Below are 8234 nucleotides of genomic sequence, written 5' to 3'. Positions count from 1 at the left end.
TGTTCAAAAGTTTATAATGGTCTCTATTATCCATGAATGAGTGAGATCATGTGGTATTTTTCCTTCATTGACTGGCTTATTTCACTTAGCATACTGCTCTCCATTTCCATCCACGCTGTTGCAAATGGTAAGAGTTCCTTCCTTTTTAGAGCAGCATAGTATTCCATCGTGTAGATGAATGGATTAGGAGTCTCATTTTCATTAAAATGTTCAACCTGCACCGGCTCCACTGGTGTCCGCAGATGGCCCTGGGGCAGACAGTGATCCCGGAGGCTCTCGCTGCCCCCACCAGAGCTCAGCCACGATGGTCCTGTGTGAGACAGCTCCACCAGGCCCCGTGGCTGCGACTTGGACCTGCTTCCTTAACCAGGGACCTGGCACTGGGCGGGCGGCAGTGGCACTTCCTCCCCAGCCTGTGCTGGAGCGGGTCCCTGCAGTTTCAGAACTGAACTCCAAGGGCCTCCCCTGGTGGCAGCGGCACTGAGCCCGCTGGCTCTCCCTCAAACTCGCCAAGGCTTGCTTCTCACACTTGCTGAAAACCTTCTTGGTCTACTTGCAATAGTAATCAGTTCAGGCTTAAAGGACTGGGGTCTCCATTGGGCCTGAGGGAACTGGGTGCTCCCATCTTGTGGCTATGGGTGCCTCCATCTTTGTGTCAGAGTGATGGTTAATTTGCATATTACCCTTTTGTTAGATGGGATACATACATTGATGGCCTTGAAAGGCAGAGGTTTCCCTGAGCATTAATGGAACCAATCATTATCAACATCAGGCCTTTCCTCCTCTTCTTTTGTTCATCTTTTGTCATTGTAAAAAGCCAGATAATACAAGACAAACCACAGTTAGCACCATCACCTTTCCACCAAGGAAAACAAAGCAAACTTGTTACCCTACATTTGTATGTGAGTCTCTTTTAGGATGGCAGCTGGCTGCATTTTTATACAGCTACATGTTTTGTGACTCAGCAATGAAACTAGTGTGAAGTCTCTAGCCCATTGCCACTCCTTTCAACAGTTGGTTTTTAGAAATCAGCATTGTTTTTGCTGTCTACTTTCACAGGAAGATGACACAAGGCCTTGCATTCAAGTAAAAAAAATAAATAAATAAAAGTTAATAAGCTATTCAGTTTGGTATTGGGGGTATTCATTTATAAATTGATGTACTGAAAATGTTGCATCCACAGTAAGGAACAACCTGGCAACACTTAAATATACCACAGTAGGAACACATCCCAACCAGTTTCCCACTTCTTAATTTCTTTTGTTTGTTACTAAAATGTGTTAATTTCTGTTAATCACCTGGCTTCATTGCAGTTGTAATTTAACTTTTTCTCTGCTTCAGTTCATGAAACAACTTTCTGTCTCTATTTTCTTTCCTAATGCAGGGCTGATTGTATACATTCTCCATTAGAAGTCTGACGAGGAGGATGCAATTCAGCTTTTTCTCTTACAGTCTGTAAAAACAAATAGGACCAGGGCAGATGTTGGGGTAAATTTGTCAATATATAAGAAAACTAAAGTTTACTGTCTGCTTCCCTCACCTGCTCTTCCTCTCTAGCTCTCTCCCTGCCTCATATTCAATAAAAGCCAGCATCAGCTATTCACATGTTCTCCACAAGGAGGCTATGTTTAACTTTTGTTTGCACTGAGTAGCTTTAGCAAACATTATTTTTGGCATCATACAAATATTGCCAACTTCATGATGATGCTCCCTTTTCACCACAGTCATACATACACACATACAAACACGTTTTTAAATACAGCCTCGGCTCTGTGCCCAAAACATGAAAAGGACTTTTTAAAAAAATATTCTCAATTAACCAATTTAAGAAAACACCATTTGCTTGACTAAACAATAAAGGGCTGATCCCTTGGATACAGTAGATCCAGAAGTATCTGTGGCAGATGTGGATGCTGAATGGAAATTAAGGCAACTCACAATAGAATTAGAGTTGTGTTTTCAGCATAGTCATGGCTCCTTCATCAAGTGAATATTTAAAGGTTCTGGTCTTTGTGGAGATTGAAAGTCCAACCATAGGACATTATGTGACTATATAATCCAATTTTCTCTTGACAAACTATGTACTATCTAAACTCCAAGTGGTAAAATGAAGCCCAGCAATAAACAACCTACCATCAGGTGGAAGTGTGATTTATAGGACCAGTCTTGAGCAGACCTGGAAGGCAGAAATAAGTTGTAGTCACAGATAACTTATATTCTCAATGTGATTACTCATTCCATATGGTTATAACTCTCTCACTGTGGCCTCCTAGGTAGTTTCCAATGGAAGGTTGCATATGGAGGAATGTCTATATGCTGACACCTGCAAATAGTGGACTGTGGTGGTATTACACCCCCCACTCAGGAGCAGCCCTGAAAGACACAGATAAAGTGGGCATAACCTCAAGCAGTGAATCCAGATGTATAATTTCCCTAAGAAGAAGAAAAACCTGAAAATGTGGATTCATGAGCATTGTAGAAGAGGTATATGAATTGGACCTCTCAGAATGGGCACACAGATTGAAGATGAAATCACTGTCCCATGTAAAGACACACCCAAGGTTATTCAATGCAGAGGAATCTCAGTAATCAGATGGACCAAATGGTCCATTCTGCAGACGATAAGAACACCCATAACCATTTTCTGCTTGTACAGTGAGCTCATGAATAAAGAGAGCATAATGCCTACTATGAAGGTAATTCATGGGCCGAGTGACTTGGACTTCTCCCGGCCAACATGATCTGTTTACTACAACTCCTGAGGGCCCAAACTGCCAAACAACAGAAGCCAATACTGTGTATCTTTCTTGGTACTGCAAAATAGCCAGCTACGTGAATCAAAAATAATTATAGATTCCTCCTGTCAATACTTACATTGGAATGAGCTTTATTCTGGATTTGCAGATAGTAATCTTGTCTGCCTGTAAATTTACAGATTAATGTCCAATGATGCTCTCCTAAACCATGGCTAAATTTCTTCCTTAAAAGTGAAACACGGACTATGGCCTATGGAATTTACTGGCCTATAGCACAGAAGCAGCTGTTCATATTAAATGATAAACTCAACATTTAAATACCTGATTAAAGAAACAGCAGGGAGATGACTTTTGGAGTTTGAAGTGCTGTTTTACAGAGTATTATATAAGCTCTGAATCCAAAACATATTTATAACTGGGCCCTGGAATCAGATATAGAATGAGAAATGAAGGAGACATAGCCCACTGTATTAATTGACACCAAATCACACACTGTGGCTAATGTCTTCTCTGGTCAAATGATCAGGGACTTGGGACAAACAAGATTTGAAGACACCTGACAAAGAGATTTCAGGAAGAAATGTGCATAAGATCATCTCGGAAGATGCCTAGAGTCTGAGACTATTTGCAGCCCATGTGAATCTCACCAAAATTGCCCCAGTTGTATGGAAGACTCTCTTACAAACTATTTCAAACATATAAAAATGGTGTAAATAAAAATTTAATAAAAACCTGTTTACCCACTACTCAGATTAAGAAATAAAATATTATCAATACCATTTAAGGTCCCTGGGTAACCTTTGGCGATCTTATTATCCTTATTCCCTACAATGCCCTCCCAGATATAAATATTACCTACTACCAGAAATGTATTTGTTTATCTTTCCATCTATGCTTTATAAGTTTATTACACATGCACATATCATATATATAAACATTGATTTTCATATTTTTAAATTTTGCATAAATGGGAACATCTTGTTTAGATCCTTCTACAACTCTCTTGTTTTATATTTTTACTCAAGATTAGGAAAATTAACCATGTTTAATTTTCACTTAGGTATAGTAATCCAGTGAGTGAATTAATAATGACTATAGTTATCCACTTCCTTTTGAGTATCATATGTTGTTTCTATATTATTTTTTGCTATCATAAATAATTCTATAATTTTTGTAACTGTATCTGTGTACATTTCATTTATCTTGGTTTTTCTTGTGTAAGGAATCATATTGTCTGAATAAAAATGCTCCTTTATGAATCTTTCTTATTTATACAATGTATTATTATAGTGCATTTTTAATACACACATACATATATGACTACATATATAGGGTGGGGCAAAAGTAGGTTTACAGTTTTGAGGAACTAATATTGTAGTATTACTAGTTATATTATTTTTCAATGTGAACAACTGTAAACCTACTTTTGCCCACCCTATATGTATATATGTGCACATATATGTGCATATGTATATATGCATAGTGTGTATGTGTATGTAATAACAGATTAATTAGGTTACACAATCTGTGGTGGATGACCTTTTCTTTTGAGTCATGTTCTGGAGCTTGAAGTCAATAGGTGGATAGTCAGGAAGAACATATGGGAAGTGAAGAGGGGGGTAGCAAGAAAAAACTGTAACCTTCAAGGATGAGCTGGGACTCACAAAAATACACTAGAACTCATGTTGGTTGCTTACTGCCACCGGGTCTCCAATTTTCAGGATTGGAGTGTCCTGCAAGAGAAGCTGGTACCCTGAAATATGGAGTAATTTCAAATACCTGGATCAGGAGTTGGATAAAGTGAAAGAATAGATCCAGCAATGCTGGAAGACTTGGGGTTGCCACTGCATATAAACAGGCAAGCTAGTGGACAAGCTTCATGCATGAGCTGCAACAGTATCTTTTGTTCTGCTACAACCTTCTGAGCATAATAAGAAGATGGCTTGCATTGTATTTCTGCCTTACAAATCACATGCAAGATATCTTTAATAGCCCAATATAACTGGGATCTATGCAGGGAATGTGATTATGGGAAACATAGTTCCATTTTATTATTTCAACAAAATATAGATAGACCAGATTATTCATAGTCTAGAGTTCTTCTCTTTTGTTTATATTCCTCTTTTATGTCAATTCCTCCTGCTGTTGAGATGGGTTTACTGGTTGGTGGTACTTTTACATGTAAGTACATCAGTGGAAGAACATTGAGGAGGGCTCACAAAGTACTAGGGATGAAAAGGAAAGCCCCTGGAGGTCCTGTCATGAAACTATAATAAATAATTCAGGAGAATTTGGATCTTCTCTTAGAAAAGGGATGAGTGTGCTTTTGGTTGTATGAGGAAGAGTTGCATCATATTGCAGAGGAAATTATTTGGGGGAGATTGACAGAAGTAGCAGTAAAAGAGATAGACTGTGTTAGGCATTATCATATGGAGATTGTAACAAAGAAGAGCACATCATCCTTTTGGGAATTTTTCTCACTGTGAATAGAGTCAGTGAGATGATGCATCCTCATGCCTCACTCCTACTGTACAGAACGAAGAGAAAAAACCCGATGCCTAGACTTATAAATCATTCATGGAGTGTTGAAGCTTTGGTGAATATCATAAAGATGTAACAAATATTTAGAAGTCAGATTCATCATAATAAAACAATGACAGTCAAATGCTAAATATAAAGAATAATGAAAATTTAAATACTTTAAGTGAATAATAATGAGGACTCTACAATCAATATCTACTTATCATTTATTACTAGTAACACATTTTTCTGTAATTTTTATCCTTTTGTCCTTTCTAGGGAAACAAACTGATCCTCAATTCAACTATTCAGTTTTTGCTTAAATGGAGGAAATGAATAATTATATGGTGATATTTAATTTATCTGATGGTCTCAAACCCTGACAGTTGCTAGAGTTGAGAGCATAATTTACTTCTTGGTAGGCTGCTTGATTGTCAGCACTAACAGTCCCCTAGCTAATTAGATTGTCATAGGGCACTAGAAACCATTTAAATATGATGGCATCAAATCTGAAATTGCAATGGGAAAGGCATCTGGGCTGTCCAACCTCTTAATGACTTGCCCTGAAATATCAGAAACAGCAAGAATTTTAAACATTTTGATAGAAAAAGACAAAATTGAATTAATTTTAGGTAAAAGCATATTGCTTCAATTCAGCTTCTAAAAAGAGTAAAAGGGCCCAGCCCGTGTGGTTCAGTGGTCGAGCATTGAACTATGAACCAGGAGGTCATAGTTCAATTCCCGGTCAGGGCACATGCCTGGGTTGCAGACTCAGTTCCTGGTCGGGAACATGCAGGAGGCAATCAATCAATGATTCTCTCTTATCATCGATGTTTCTATCTCTCTCTCCTGCTCCCTTCCTGGCTGAAATCAATAAAAAATATATTAAAAAAGAAAAAGAGTGAAACAGAAAAATACATGGTACTAAATTTAAAGTGTCAGGGAAGTCAATGTCACATTGCTTTTTGATACTGATTTCTACTCTTTGTAAAAAGTCATAACAAAGAGCTCTATATTCTCTCTCTCTGCCTCTAAAAGCCAATTATGGATATTGAATAACCTGTAGAATGTTAATGTTACAGAAGACCAGAGAAAAACCAAGCCACACTTAGAGAAAAGGAGTTACATTTTATTATTAAATTCTGCGCAGGCCCAGAGAAAAATGTGTCTTTCAAATTCTGGGCCCCCCAACATGGAGGAAACTTTTTCTATTTATACTTTTTCCAGTCCTTTGTTTCCCAAATTTGGAATGAGACTTCCGGGCCTTCTGAGAAAGAAGGCCTGCCTGCTGGGAAGGGGCCATGAGACCATATCTCAAGGCCTGGCCTGGTGTCAGCACTGACAACTCTGTCTGGGGCATAGTTTACGGCCTCTCTGGAATGGGAGTAGTCTTATTTTCATTGTTATTTAAGCAAACAAGTGTTTACAGAAGCCAAAATAGCAGGGTTAAAATTTCACACAGCAGTTTTTATATAAGATGGATGCTTTAATACTGGGCAAATATTTTCAGGTAACCGTATATAACAGGGGTGGGCAAACTTTTTGACTCGAGGGCCACAATGGGTTCTTAAACTGGACCGGAGGGCCGGAACAAAAGCATGGATGGAGTGTTTGTGTGAACTAATATAAATTCAAAGTAAACATCATTATATAAAAGGGTACGGTCTTTTTTTTTTTTTTTAGTTTTATTCATTTCAAATGGGCTGGATCCGGCCCATGGGCCATAGTTTGCCCACGGCTGCTATGTAATAAAAGTGTAATGCTAATTAAACCAGGCATTCTTCTGGACATCCTTCTGGATGACCTTCTGGACAAAGCTGGGGTTGTGAGGGCCGAGGCAGAGGCAGCTTCCATGGTGGGTGGGGACCGAGGCAGAGGCAGCCTCCACTACAGTGGGGGCCAGAGCCTCTTGCACTAATTTTGTGCATCCGGCCTCTAGCATTACATAAATTGCTATAAACAATAGCAGCTTAATAAAAGGCATATTATATGTAGACAAAAAAAATCATTTTCCATCCTTAGAAATGGTAGGTGAATCATGTTTATCAATATATGTTAATATAGTGTTTGCATGAGAAAAATCATCAATAATAGCTATTTTACATCAAGCACCTACTTTGTGTTAGCCAGGGTGTCAAGTCATCATACATACTATCATTAATCCTTACAACCTCTGTGTGGGAGATAATTATTTTCCATACTCACAAGTAAGTACATTAAGGCTCAGAGAGGTCAATATTCTTTCTAAAGGCCACAGAGATAATTAATGGCAGACCTAGTATTGAAATATTCTTAATCTGATTCTAACAACCTTGCTTTTTAACCATTGTACCATGCTGCTGTTTCCATTTAAAACACACTGTTCCACTGCACCCCTGTTCACATGTAGCAACCCAACTAAAGTAAAACCAGACTCTTCTCTGAATTTTTAAAATGGTTTAGAATTGCAAAATTCCATAGTATGCAAATATTTCCAGGTAAACTTCCAGAGAATGCTTTGATTCAGCTGATTTCCCCATGAATACGTATAGAATTTGGTTTAATCATTCAAGTTCCGCCATCTTGTAGGAAACAGAAGGGAATCAAATCAAATCTGTATATGAGGATTAAGATCAAGACAAATACCTAGATTTGTGAAACCATGAGAAAATGTTTCAAGTTGAGCATAGTATGACTATGAAAACAGGGAGCAGGGCTCAAATATGGAAAGTTTACAGTAGGTAATATGCCTCTCAGATTGTCATAGCTTTTAGTATCAGCAGGAGAATATGTTATAGGCATGGTATAAACCGGAGCCCATGATTCCAAATTTCTACATTATGGTACCAGATTCGGGCAGCCCTAAGCTTAAGATTTGTCAGCTGTCTTCGCCATATAAATTGGGACTAGACTACAGAGACAAAGTTGAATACATAGTGTGCCTTTTAGGCTGTCAGCAGAATTATAACATTGTTTCAA

General features: G+C 38.3%; 1 pseudogene; it reads right to left on the bottom strand.

Annotated features, from left to right (window-relative positions):
- LOC102758964 overlaps nt 1-7426 on the bottom strand; it is an 8626-nt pseudogene extending 1200 nt beyond the window's left edge.
- Between the last annotated feature and the right edge of the window lie 808 nt (nt 7427-8234).

The sequence above is a fragment of the Myotis davidii genome, unplaced genomic scaffold (assembly GCF_000327345.1).
Source record: "Myotis davidii unplaced genomic scaffold, ASM32734v1 scaffold951, whole genome shotgun sequence".
Lineage (NCBI taxonomy): Eukaryota > Metazoa > Chordata > Mammalia > Chiroptera > Vespertilionidae > Myotis > Myotis davidii.
The sequence above is the reverse complement of the archived record's forward strand: the minus strand, read 5'-3'. Positions and strand labels throughout refer to the sequence as shown.